Below are 14,978 nucleotides of genomic sequence, written 5' to 3'. Positions count from 1 at the left end.
CTGTCTCCCTCCCCCACTCCTCCTACCTTTCCTTATTGGTCTTTTCCAACAAACTAACTCCCCTGTGAATAACACGAATATCCACGTTTACAAGGCTTCTAGAACAAGGAGCCAGAAAGGCTGTTGCTATGCCAGCACATGAGAGGCAACTTTTAACATTACAGGAAATTCAAGATGATTTCAAAGCTGGTGTCACGGCACTGTCCTGAGAATTATTGTTCTTCCCCAGAAGAGATGCCAGACATTGGCTGTGACACTTCAGAGTTGTTTTGGAGCAATGGTCTTGGTTGTCATTGTAATGGTGATGTACAATGTATAATAAGATTTGTTGATTTAGGAAAACCACATCACATATAAAAACATCCATTTATAACCATTTGACCAGTCTATCTTTAAAGGGTTTGACTGCATCTACTAAATCTCTCTAAAACTAAATCTCCCTTGTGGTAGTTGTGGGTCTGTTCTGTAAATCTTTTGGAAAGAGTTAAGATACAAATGATCAGAGAATAGAAGTGGAACTTTGGGCAATACACCTACGCCGTGAATACTGATGGTGTGACAGAACAAGAGTCATTTCCTGAAAGAGAACTGCATTGTGGAGGCAGATGGTCAACTAAATAGATGTCATTCACCATAACTTGTGCTGAACTAATTACCTAATGCAAGAAAGATGTCCAGGGAGCCTCATAAATGATATATGGGTGACTTTACAAAGTAGCCAAACTTATGGCAGCTATTAAAATGCCATAGGCATCCAAAAATAAAAGAAAAAGAGTGAGTTAATAATATTTTATCATCATTTTTTCCTTAGAAATTCAAAGCATCTTATCATGTCAGGAGCATGACACATGCCTAGTAGTAATCATAAAATAGTTTATGTGATCGCTTACTCTGTGTAGAGTTGGGATACCTTTATTTAAATGATTGCTTCTGCAGAATAAAATAGTGTCCCTGTGACCTGCAAACTTAAATACATCTCTGAAGTTATCCAGTCCCCAGGTAGGATCTGTTCTTACAAACACTGCAATGTTTGTTAGATCCTTAAAAGGAAGCCAGTTATAGAACCAAGAACTGGTGTAAGAGATGAGCTCAGGCTTCTCAACCCGCTATTTAGTTTCATCTCTGATAGATAAATACAATGTCTGTTCACTTCTCCTGACTAGTTAGGGAGCTCTGATTTGATCAGACAGGTACCTTTTAACAAATCATGTCTTCTAAGTGTTTTCTGTTTTCTTTTATTTCCCCTCATTATTAAGGAGTGTATCCAACATACCAAGATGTGTAGACAGCAATATAACAAACATAGTTACCAGCTACTAAGATTTAATAAATGCTTCTATTTTGCCATATTGCTTCAGGTCTTTTATGGGAAAGTTGTGGGAGGAACAGAATATTCTAGAATTTTTCTAGAAAGACTTTTCCAAGCCCATTCTTCTCCCTCCTCAAGGAAAATCTCTATCTCAAAGGTGATGTTTGTCCTTCCCTCCTTTGATTTTTTATTTGACTAGGTGCATGTGTATGCATAAGAATATACAGGATAGATACATATGCCTATTCAAAATACACAGAATAATACACAGAATAAATGTCATTATTACTATACATATTCTACAACTTGCTTTTTTATCTGACATTATGTTTTCTAGGTCCAATCCATATGAATACAAGTGGGTCCAGATCTTCCTTTTAACTCTGGTTTAGAATCCATTGTATGAGACATATCATATCTTATTCACTCAGGTCTCTGTCCTTAAACATTTTGGTTATTTCAAATTTTTTCTTTTTTTTTCTAATTTTTTCTTTAATATCAACAATATTCCAATAAACATCTTTGTACCAATAAGTAGAATTACCTATTCATATAATTCATTTGTGTGTGTTATTTTATTTTTATTATTCATTTGAGGGAATTACATTTTTTAATACAATCTGTTGTTGTTATATAATGCAAATATTTTCTTCAATTCTATGGTTTATTTTTAAACATTGCTTGTTCTCTTTTTTGCTCCTGGTGAAATTTATCAGTTCTTTCCTTTTTAATTGGTACTTTTTGTCTTATTAAAGAAATCCTTTCTTATTAGATTTAGTAAAGAGAGTAACTTCTAATCTCTACTAAAAATACTGAAGTTCTGTGTTTCACATTTAAATCTTTAATCCATCTGTAACATTTGGACGTAGTGTGAGATAGGGATCAAATTTGACATTTTTTCTATATGAAAACCAAGTTACCTTTTACTAATGCTTGCATCTTCCATCAAAATAAAAAACCCCTGTCTGTAATGTCATCTCTTTCATATGGTACATTTTTGTGTAAGCCAGGAGTTACTAGCACTCACCAATATCTGGTTATCCAGTGGTTTCTGGATATATCAAAGACTTCCTCCCAGCTCTTCTCCAGCTTGGCAAGGCCATGTAACTAGTAATGGCCAATGACCTGTGAGCAGAAGCCATTGTGTGTCAACTTTTGGAAAAGGCTGAAAAATCTTTGATCAGTCTTTCAGATTTCCTGAAGAATGTGTGCTGAGATGTCAGAGCCCCAAGACTGAGCTGCCTGCATTGTTAAATCACCTCATAGTCATCTGTACCCGCAGCAGACTCTGAGATTTTCAGGCTAATTTGTTGCCTGTAGCTCATCCTGATTAATATACCATGCTTCTGATTCTGAGCTGTTTAATTCCATTGGTTTATTTGTCTATACAAACACCAATACCACAGTGTCTTAATTATTTTGGTGTTAGGGAAAGTCTTGGTTTCCAATAGTGCAGATCTGTATTCCCCTTCTCTTTCTTATCTTCTTTGACAATTTACCTTTGCAAATGAATTTTGGAACCATTATCAAGGGTAATGAAATTGCTGCTGAGACCATGATTAGAATTTTATTAAATTTGGTCTTTAAGTTGGGAAGAAATGACATCTTCATTACATCGAGTCTCCTCTCCAAAGGCATGATAAACCTTCTCTATTTATTAGGTTTAACCATATTAAAATGCCATTTTTTATTTTTGTAGATCAAAAATGTGCAAAACACAGAAATAGACTTGAGCAAATGGAAGGATGTCTCGTTTTGCTTGGGACACCTCAGCATAATCAAGATGTTACTTCTTTCTAAGTTAATTGATACATTTAATGCAATCCTGATAAAAGCACCAGTACTAACAAGCTCTTTGTTGCAGGTGGGCAAGTTGATTCTAAACATAATAGGAGAAAATAAACCCATAGAAATCGTTAGAAAAATGCTGAGAAGAAAGAAGCATGAGAGAAGACTAACCCCCAGATATCAGAGAACACCCCAGAGCTTTATGATTAAAACAGTCTGGTACTGGTGCATGAATACATAGAACAACAGACCAGCATAGAAAATCTGTAAATAAACCACCGACATGGAAAAATCTAGTGTATGACAAAAGAGGTCTCTTGAATTATTGGAGCAAAGATTGGCTTTTCTATTGTATGGTGTTGAGACAGTTGGAGAGCCACTTGGAAAAAGATAAAACTAAAAAATGCTACACACAAGAACAAACTCCAAATTAATAAAATATCTATATATGAAAAAATAAAAGTACAATGAGTAGGAGACATGGATGAATTCCTCTATAATATAATATAGAAAAAGCCTTTACAATTACGACTTGAAACCACATATACTAAAAGAAAGAACAGAATATTCTGCTTAGTAGTTAGCCAAAATTCTTAAAAATGTCAATGCCATGAAAGACAAAGAAAGAAAAATTTGAGAAATTCAGATTAAGGGACACTAAAGCAACCTGATAACCAAATGTAATGCGTGATCCTGGATTGGATCCCATACTGGATGGGACAGATGCACAATTGAAACTATAGGAAAAGTTGGCTGTGGCTGAGAGATTAAAGTCTTAAGAATTGAAGATTAGATACAAACATTATATTTTTGCTAAATTTCCTGGTGTTGATAACCGGGCAGTACAGTAGTTATATAAGAGAATATCCTTATAAGAACTACAAAGTAAACTGTTGAGGGTTCTATCTATTTGCTCACCTATCTGTTTACCTATATAGACACAGATATTTGTTCAATGTCATGGCGATCATGTGAGTTGTTTTCTAGTTTTCTGCTGTCATGAACAACACTGTGATGTCCAAATGCATTGTGCCTTTGGTGCAAACATGAAAGCTTATCTTTATGGTATGTGCTTGAAATTAATGTGCTGGACTGCAGGGTATCTGTATTTTTTTATTTTATGGGGAAACGTGGGCACACCAGTGTACATTCCCATCAGCTATGCATAGGTGTCACTGATGTTTCACATCCTGGCCAACATGTGGGACTGTATGACTTTACAATCTGGTGAGTGGGTAAGTGGTATATTTTTTGTGGTTTCAATCTGCATTTCCTCAATTTCATTTTTTTAACATTTATTTATTTTTGAGAGAGAGAGAGAGAGCATGCAGAAGTGGGGGAGGTGCAGAGAAAGCAAGAGACACAGAATCCAAAGTGCTCCAGGCTCCGAGTGGACAGCAGAGAGCCAAATGCAGGGCTGGAACTCACAAATTGTGAGATGACCTGAGCTGAAGTTGGGTGCTTAACCAACTGAGCCACCCAGGTGCCTGAACTTTTTCCTCCTCCTCCTCCTCCTCCTCCTCCTCCTCCTTCTTCATGTTTATTTATTTATTTTGAGAGAGAGATTTAGAGAGCAAGCAAGGAAGGGGCAGAGAGAGGGAGACACAGAATCCCAAGCAGGCTCCCCACTGTCAATGTGGAGCCCCATGTGGAGTTTGAACTCACAAACTGTGAGATAATGACCTGAGCCGAAATCAGGAAGCTTAACTGAGTGAGCCACCCAAGTGCCCCTCCTCAACTTCTAATAAGGGGACATCATGTCGTATGTTTATTGACTCTCTAGTTGCTCTTCTGTGAAATGCTGTGGTTCATGACTACCCATTCACTTGTTTGTCCTCTTTACTCTTAAGAGTTCTAAGTATTCTGCATGCCAATCCTCTGTTTACTATATGAATTGTAAATATCTTCTGCTAATGTGTGGGTTATTTTTACCTGTTAAATAATGTCAGGGAAGTTTTTAAATTTGGGGTAGTGAAAATATAAATATATTCTTTTTTTATTATTTGCTTGTTTATTTGATGATATGGAAGTAAGTTCTTTCCTAACCAAAGTCTATAAAGAAAAGTTTTATTGCACACTTTAACCTGCATTAAAAGGGATTTTCTGGTTATACTGTGAGGGATTTAGTTCATATTTTTAATACACATAGCCAATTGTTCAAGCACCAGTTATTCAAAAATCCAAACATTCCTCACAGAGTCTTCTGTGATACATCAGTTTTCCATGTACGGGGCATTAGTTTCTGAACACCCTACTTTTGTTTATTTATCCCACACCAATAGCCTGCCGTCATGCTTTTCTCAAAACCGCAGCTTAGTATCTGTGAGGACAAATCACTAAATCTTTTTCTTCTTTTTATGCAGAGAAGTTTTTTTCTTTTTCTATTATTGTCAATCTTGGCCTTCAACACAAATTTTAGAATAAGCTTTTCAAGATACATGAAAAATGTGGTGGAGATTCTTATTGGAATTACATTGGATCTCTGTATAGATTTGGAGAAAATTGATGTTTTTACAATAGTTTTCCCAGGAATGTAGTATATCTTTCCATCTCTCCAGTTTTTCTGACATGTCCTAGTAATGCATTAAAAGTCTCTTTATCCATTGATTCTTCTTGCTGTGGGAGTGCTTTTTCTCATATCAGCTTTACCTTTTATATTTACTGGTAATATCCTTGAACTCTGATAAAACATACATCAAATCAATATTTTTAACAGATTCCTCAAAAAATTAATCCTCTGGTGAGCAAGGCTGATAGGATAACTATACATAGAAAAGAATAAATAAACAAATCTGCAAAGAAGTTTCAGTTGACTTGAAATTAAGGTGGGCTTAGACAATTTATGATCCTAAGAGATATTCCTTTTTTATTAAGCTCTTCCCTAATTTTATTTCTGTAATAACTCTGAAACTTCTTTTCTATTGGACTTATCTAATAGAAGCTTCTATTTTAGAATATCCATGTAAATCCTACCTTTCCCCACTAGACTTCCAAATTGCATTAATGCTTTCTTTTCCCATACCCCAAATGCTCAAAATCAAGGACATTTTCCTCCAGAGTTTTATTATGAAAATTTCAAAGTCAGAAAATTTTCCAGAGTAGTAAAATAGAAACTATATACTCTCCACCTAGTATCTATCTGTCTATCATCTATCTATAACCTATCTAATTTCTCTATCTTGCTATCTCTCATCTCTCTGTCTCATCTATCATTTAATCTATATCTATCATCTCCTTGTCTGTCTTAGTCTGCTAGGGCTGTCATAACAAAATACAATAGACTGGGTGGCTCAAACAATAAAAATGTATTTACTCACAGTTCTGGAGGTTGGGAAGTCCAAGATCAACACTGGTAGATTTAATTTCTCCTAAGGCCTCTTTCCTTGGCTTGCACTCTTGCTGTGTACTCTCACCCAGTGTCTTTTGTGAACACTCCTGTCTCCTCCTTTTCTTCTTCTTCTTTTTTTTTTTTTGATGTTTTTTTATTTATTTTTGAGAGACAGAGAGAGACAGTGCGAGCAGGGGAGGGGCAGAGAGAGGGTGACACAGAATCTGAAGCAGGCTCCAGGCTCTGAGCTAGCTATCAGCACAGAGCCTGATGCGGGGCTCGAACCCACGAACAGTGAGATTATGACCTGAGCCGAAGCCGGAGGCTTAACAGACTGAGCCACCCAGGCGCCCCCTCTTCCTCTTAGTATAAGGACACTCATCCTATTTGATTAAGGTCCCACTCTCATGATACCATTTAACCTTAATTACTTAAGAGTCATATCCAAATATAGTCATATTGGGGATTAGAGACTCAACATAAGAATTTGGTGGAGGAAACACAATCAGTCCATCAATCTATCAACCAATCTATCTCTCTATCTATCCATCTATTTATCAAATCTTATCAAACTTTTTGCATGTGAATTTTAGTCATGACCCATCACCTTTAAAGACTTTTACATCTCCTAAAAAATAGGAGCATGTTCCTATATAACAAATGCTCTTATATCACTTATGAAACAATAATATCCTAAAACATCTAATATCAACTCCATATTCAAGTTTTCCCGATGGTGAGTTTGCTACTTCTATTTTTCCTACTATACCTATTAGTCAGCATACTTCTTCAAAGAAGGGCTTTTATTATCAATTAGAGATAAACTTTAGTTACTTCTCAATAGCCAAGTTCAATTAAAGCACAGATTCTTACCCTGGGATTCTTAGTGACCTGAGGATACACTTTGAGAGTTTGGTGAACTTCCTGGAAGTGCATGTATGGAATTTTTTCTTGGGAGAAGATCCATGATATAGTCAGAGCCTCGAAGGTATCTATATAGCTCCAAATTTTAAAAGCAACTTTTTAGTTTTATTGTAGTTATCTGGTGTCACATACGGAGTTCTCTGTGTTGACTGAGGCCTAAGGATTATGCCTCTTTAGAAATATAGTTGGCTTTTAAACAACATGGGTTTGAACTGCATGAATCCACTTATAGTTGGATTTTTAAAAATACAGCACTGTATTGTAAATGTATTTTATCTTCTTTATGATTTTCTAAAATAGCATTTTATTTTTATTTTTAAATTTTAAAATTTTTATTATTTTTTCATATTTAACTTTGAGAGAGAGAGAGAGAGAGAGAGAGACAGAGTGCAAGTGGGGAAAGGTCAGAGAGCTATGGGGACACAGTATCCAAAGCAGTCTCCAGGGGCTCGAACTCACAAACCATGAGATTATGACCTGGGCAGAAGTTGGACTTTTAACTGAATTAGCCACCCCAGCCCTCCAACATTTTCTTTTCTCTAGCTTGCTAATTCACTGCAAGAATACAGTATATAAAAATATAACAAAAAAATATGTGTTGACTCTTTATGTTATCAGTCAACAGTAGGCTCTAAGTAGTTAAGTTTGGGGGAAGTCAGAAGTTACATGTGGATTTTCAACGAGGCAGGGGATTGACACCCTCCCCAGCCACATGTTCAAGGGTCAACTGTATTGATCTGGTCCATTTAAGAAGGCATATTGCTGATAAAAGAAGGCTAAATAGGAGTTATAATATTTGGGAAAGTGAAGGCAAATGAATGCAACCATTAATTAGGATCCAATTTATGGTGCTATTGTGAAGGATAATAATTTCTTGGCTTAAATAATATTCAATATCTTGATCACAAGTACCATTAAGGGAAAACAGTGACTGAGCTGGGTTCTTTGTAAAATTAAAACATACCCTAAAAATTAAAGCATCATCTTTTGCAGACAGGCACTAATGACTCTGGGGCCGACAGGTTAGTTTAGTTCAAGCATTTCATAGATGATTAAAGTTAATGAGTGAAGTGTAAGCAGGACTCTACTTAATGAATGTGCTAATTGTTTTTCTTGCTGCAAATATTAGTGCTGCTTTTAACCACAATATACAGAAGATTAGGAGCCAATTCATTATACTTTGTTTAATGAGTTATATTTATACAATATAACGGCATTATTAAAATCACATAGTACCCTTCTTAATATTCAAAGCACTTTACTAGAGTGTTCTATTTTAAGCTCAAAGCCATCCTTTGTCAGGATCATACTGCAAAAGCAGTAGGCCTATTTTAGCATGGTGGTTATGAGGGGAGACTCTGAATTCATGCTGCCTGGATTTGCGTTCTCCCTCTCCCACTTACCAGCTATCCAATCTCGGAAGAGTTATTGACCTCTCTGTGCCTCAGTTGTCTTGTTCATAAAGTGGGCTGAGTGATAGTATCCACCTCATCAGGTATTCTAGGTATTGGTGAGCTAGTTAATGCTTGTAAATTGTTTAAAGCAGAGCTGAGTACGCTGTAAGCCTCGTAAGTGTATCAGTAATATCATCAGGCCCACCTCTGCCCTCATGGTACATTCTTACCGGGCATCCAGAGTGATCTTTTAAAACATGAATTCCTTCATGTCATCTGACTGCTTAAAATACTGTAAGACTGTTCCTTGCATGAAGAGTCAAATCCAAACTTCACCTTGGCCATATACATTTGCTTGTGTTTCATTCCGCAACCCATTTCTCTCTCCCCACCCCTGCTCTGTGCTGTAGACATGCTGGGCTCCTTTCTGTTTCTCAAGCACACCAAGCCTCTGTCTGTTTCAAGACCTTTTCCCGGATCTCTCCCCTTTTCTGTGCTCTCCCCAGATCCTCAGATATCTCCTGATCCACATCACAACTCAAGGCTGATTCAGGAACACAGGATGCCTTCTGTGACCATCTTATCCCTTGTACTTGGCCACTGCCACTGCCCTATTTAATGAAAAAATGAAAGGATTTTTTGTGAACCTTGGGGTTCATGGCTCACTATCATCATTGTTCCTTGATTATCTTCTTTTTTTATAGCACCTATTACATAAGCAATGCATAAGTATATACATAGGAATTTTTTTATTGAAATGCATTCATTGTGGTGCTAAGTCCTTTAGAACTCAGAATCTCCCTGGCTTGTACAAGAATTCTTTCCATATACTCTCTTAACCAGTGGTTCTCAAAGTTCAGTGTGTCCTATGCCCAACCCCAGAGTTGCTGACTCAGTGAGTCAGGGATGATCTCTTCAGGGAGGTCACATTTAAGTTGGGATCTAAAGAATGCAAAGGAGTCCAGTCCAATGGGAGCTGAGGAAGGGAGTCCTGAGTGGAGGGAACAGAATTTGCAAATACTCTGAGCTGAGGAAAGTGCTATGGTGTTTGTGTAACAAAAGGGAGGCTGGAATGACTGAAGCTTGATGAGTGTTTATTGAGTTCCTTTACCTCCCTCCGATATCCAACTTAGAGTAATTTAGCACTGCTCTATCATCAGTTAGGCCAGAATAAATAGTGTATTTTCTTCTCCTTTGTCTTCTAAAGTGTACAGTTTCGGCTCTGACTGGAACCCCTTTAACAGCCCAAATGGGTGTGCCGTCTTATGCCTTGAACCATTATTGCACATGGCTGCTCTGGGAAATGTCCTCCAGCTGCATCCCCTAGAATTTGAGTGAGTCCTCCGCACCCCCGACCTCTATCACACCAGAGCTCACGTCCTCCTTCACATTGTGATGTGTTCCACTGGGCTCTTTTGTTTGCTTGTCTATTCTGGGCTTGGCTCTGAGCTCCCAGAAGGCAGGGACTGTGCCTTTGTCTTTTTCCAGTGCCTACCACTCACATGGTGTCCATCCCCTTTCCATGGCTGATGGCTTCTCAGCCTGTAGGAACTAGAGCTTACATGTCACACCCTCAGAGGTGTTTTCTCTCTCTCAGGGCAGAGTGTCCATTCCTTTGTAGCACCCAGCACAATCTTTACTCACATATTTATTTCCTTAATGCCTCTCTGAGAGCTGGGTGTTTACTTCTCCAGAGTAAAGAAGGTCCTATTCTTTGTACGAGACAGAACACTGTGTGGTACTTTGTCAGCATCTGGTGAGCACTTGGCAGGATGAGTTTGGGATGAATTACCCTCCTACTCCTAATGAGTGGCCCTAATTTTGAAAGAAGTCACATAATATAATTTTCAGAAGACAAACTGGAAGGTAGGAATTACTATTACAATTTTACTTAAAAAGAAATAGCTCAATGAGAGATTGACTTGATCAAAATAAGTTAATGAGAGGAATAAAGGCTCAGATCCTGGTTTTCTGATAGCAAGTCAGTGTTTACCTATACAATTATATTTAGAGAAAATTTCAGAAGGGCTGAAATATGAATGGGTGTTCCAAAGTTTACCCAAGTGGAAATTTGATTGTCCCTCAGGTCAGTGTGTGCTATGGAAGAGAAGGAAACTCAACAGGGAGGTAATGAATTTGTGGTAGAAATGATCCAAGGGGCATACTCAACATGCCATATATGTTTTTCTTCAAGTCTCTATTGTAACCTAATTGATTATAAAACATCAAGATCCAGATTTGTAATTCACGCCAAAAAATAAACTCCTTTGTATGCCGTCTCATATTCAGTAAGATTTCATGAACTGAATTGATAATTGTCGACGCTAAGTTCTTTTCTGTCCAACAAGAGTGAAGGAAACTCAAATGTAAAATTCAGTATAGGGGTGCCTGGGTGGCTCAGTCGGTTAAGCATCCAACTTCAGCTCAGGTCATGATCTCACAGTTTGTGGGTTTGAGCCCAGCACCAGGCTCTGTGCTCACAGCTCAGAGCCTGGAACTTGCTTCAGATTCTGTGTTTCTCTCTCTCTCTCTCTCTCTCTCTCTCTCTCTCTCTCTCTCTCTTTCTCTCTCTCTCACTCTGCCCCTCCCCTGCTTGTGCTCTGTATCTCTCTTTCTCTCAAAAATAAACATTAAAAAAAATAATAAAACAATAAAAGTCAGTACAGTCAAGATTTTATTTTTGGTTGGGAACCAATCAAAATGAAGCTCTGAGTTCATCATTCTAGTTTTCAGCGTGCCCTTTCAGAATAAACACTAGAAAATATTTCATTTTCAAAACACAGTGCTTTGTACATATTAGTGTAAAGTACCGTGACTCAGAAACTGTAGTTACAATATCTACACACTGGTGCAAAAACTACTATAAGAATACATGATGATAGTACACGCTTCTTTGAATTTTGATGAGCAAATGGCATTGATTCACATCTCTGTGAATTAAAAGCTTAGGAAATACTATGAACCTTCGTCTTTGATGTCGTATTGCCTACTAATCTATAGAAATAATTTTTTGTCTATTCTCATAATAAATTCGGATGTTTCATACAGCCTTCCTGAAACAATTTTGGCCACAATCCACCAGGAAAGAGAATTATTGCTTCTGCCTGTGGTAGGAATCAGGGAGACCCCTCACAGGGCGAGGCATGGGGGCTGGGTCTTGGAGAATGAAGAGGACCTTGCTGGGGGAGTGAGGAGATTAATGTTTCCCTGGTAAGGGATAGCGTGAACAAAGGCTCAGAGATGAGATAGGTCTGCATAGGGTGCCGGCAGTTTGTGGAAGTCCTGTGAGCACACAGGACAAGGAGAGAAGAGGGGAAAGCAAAGATGGGGAAATAAGACTGGGAAGGTAAGTTGAAGTCATGTCAAGAAGAGCCTCATGACACATTGAACCATACAGGTGTCATGACAAGAGCAACTGGAAAGTATTGACATTATATGAAACAGTGGTTAAGAAATTAAAGGCAAAGGTTCACATATAAAGATATGAACCAATGTGACCCTCACAAAGAAGTTAACAACTAAGCATGCCTCTCTTTATTCCTAGTGTTCCACAGAGGAAATAAAGAACAGAAGCTGACTGTCTTGCATTATTAATGTGAAATAGTGATGTCTTCATCTATAGTCTACATCTGTACGGTAAGCCACTGTGCTGCAGCCTAGGAATACCCTGAGACATGGTTAGGAACTCAGGGTCGGGGGTTGGAGCATGGATTCCTTTTAGCCACCCAAGCTTTAAAATCTATGCTCTAGGGGCACCTGGGTGGCTCAGTCGGTTAAGTGTCTGACTTCAGCCCAAGTCATGATCTCACTGTTCATGGGTTCAAGCCCCACGTCGGGCTCTGTGCTGACAGCTAGCTCAGAGCCTGGAGCCTGTCTTTGGATTCCGTATCTCCCTCTTTCTCTCACTCTCTTCTGCTGGTGCTGTCTCTCAAAAATAAATAAAAAACATAAACAAAAATACAGTAAAATCTATGTTTTGACAGTACACTTACCTGGGGTTTGATTTCTTTCACTGTAAATGTGGGGGTTGATTATATCAATGATTTATAGTAGAAGTTGACACTTTTTTCTATAAAGGGCTAGAGCATACATGTTTAGAATTTGAGAGTTATATAGTCTCCATCATAACTATGCAAGTTTGCCATTGTAGCAAATGTCTAGCTATCGCTATAGACAATATATAATTATATAATTAAATGCATGTGGCTGTATTCCAATAAACTTTACTAATGGACATCGAAATTTAAATTGTGTTTAATTTTAATAAGTCCCAAGGTGTTATTCTTTTTATGATGTTTTCAACCATTAAAATAGTGTGGAACCCATTCTTAGTTCGTAGATCATAAAAACCAGGCAGTGGGCTGGATTCTGGCCCATGGGCCATTATTGGCCAGTCCCTGTTTCTTTATACCTGGTTTATTTATAAGACAAATGTAATACTTTTTCACAATAGTATATTTTCCTTCTTTTTTTCACTTAGTAATTTATTTTTAAATGTAGCCTATCTGTATTGACCAGCCTTATGGCAGTTATAAGGGTACCTGTTTTATGGTTGTAGAGACTTATTAAAGAACCCTCTACCTTGGGTTCTTGGACCCAAACAAAATAACTTTCCTGATACTCTCACTATGATCACAGAATAGGTTAAAGAAAAATTACTTCACCAATCCTTATATTGTCACTGAGAGGGGTAAGAGAGTATTTTTAAATACAGCATTAATATTTTTAAGACATTGTTTTAAAAAATGAAGAAAAGTTAAACAGGTATGTATACACTGATGTTCAGAGCAGCATTTAGTCATAACAGCCAAAAGGTGGAAATTACCCAAATGCCCATCAATGGATAAACAGATAAACAAAATGTGATGTATACATTCAATGGAATATTATTCAGCCTTAAACAGGAATGAAATTCCAACAGTGCTACCACATAGATGAACCTTGAAGATATTATGCTAAGTGAAATAAGCCAGATACAAAAGGACTAATGTCGTATACTTCTTTTTGTATGAACTATCTAAAGGGGTCACATTCACAGAGACAGAAAATTGAATAGTGGTTGTCAGGGCACCTGAGTGGCTCAATCGATTAGGCATTTATCCGACTTTGGCTCAAGTCATGATTTCATGTTTCAAGAGTTCAAGCCCTGTGTTGGGCTCTGTGCTGACAGCTCAGAGGCTGGAGCCTGCTTCGGATTCTGTGTTTCCCTCTCTCTGTCCCTCCCCTGCTTGTTCTCCCTCTCTCTCTCTCTCTCTCTCTCTCTCTCTCTCTCTCTCTCTCTCTCCCCCCCCTAAGGAATAAATAAACATTAAAAACAAAGAATAGGGGTGGCTGAGACAAAGGGGAAAAGGGGAGCTAGTGTTTAATGGGTACAGTGTTTCAGTTTAGGAAGATGAAAACGTTCTGGAGATGAATGGTTGTGACGGTTGCACAACAGCAGGAATGTACTGAATGGTGCTGAGCTGCACACTTAGGAATGGTTAGGGAAATCTTATGTAATGTATATTTTACCACAACAATTTAAAAAAATGAGAGACTGCGAAAATGGTTAATCTAGTACCCCCACAAGCCAAAAAGAAGAATCAAGAATAAACTGCAGGACTACCACCTAGCATAGTAGTGTAGGGCTCTTTGAACACAAAGTGACCAAGACAACTTTAATGTCTGGGTTTTTTTTTTTTTAGCATTCTATTTATTACTGATGTCTGTTTTTTTTGAGTACTCTATTCCAGAGCACATTACTTCAGAGCATCCTTTCAAATGACATTTTACAAAGGAGGAGACAGAGATTCAGAGAGTCTCATTGTCAAGGAACCCAAAGGCAGGAGTGAGAAGCAAATCCATGTCTGTGTGTCCAAAGGCTCCATGCTAAGCCACCAGAGACCCCTAGGTCCCTGAATTCTGTTGTTAGGCTGTTGAAATCCTCTGCCACTGAATATAGGATTCTCTGTGTAATTCAGCAGCCTTTGCTACCTCTGAAAGAGAGAGGACTCAGTTGCATTTCCTTAGAGTCTGGGTCCATGGCATAGGACCTATGTGCTGTTGGTTATGGAAAGGCCAGAAGGCCATTGCCATGTACTGGCTGACGGTGCTGTGGGCCAGGGTGATTTGTTTCTCCACTCTGGGTAGAATGACTAATATAGCCTTTTAGCCCACAGATTTCCACCTCAAACGTTTACATGACACCACTAAATAATAAATACATGCATGCCTTATCTCTTCTACTTGACTGTAA

Source organism: Suricata suricatta, chromosome 3 (genome assembly GCF_006229205.1).
Source record: "Suricata suricatta isolate VVHF042 chromosome 3, meerkat_22Aug2017_6uvM2_HiC, whole genome shotgun sequence".
Taxonomy (NCBI): Eukaryota; Metazoa; Chordata; class Mammalia; order Carnivora; family Herpestidae; genus Suricata; species Suricata suricatta.
This window is presented reverse-complemented; position numbering follows the sequence as displayed.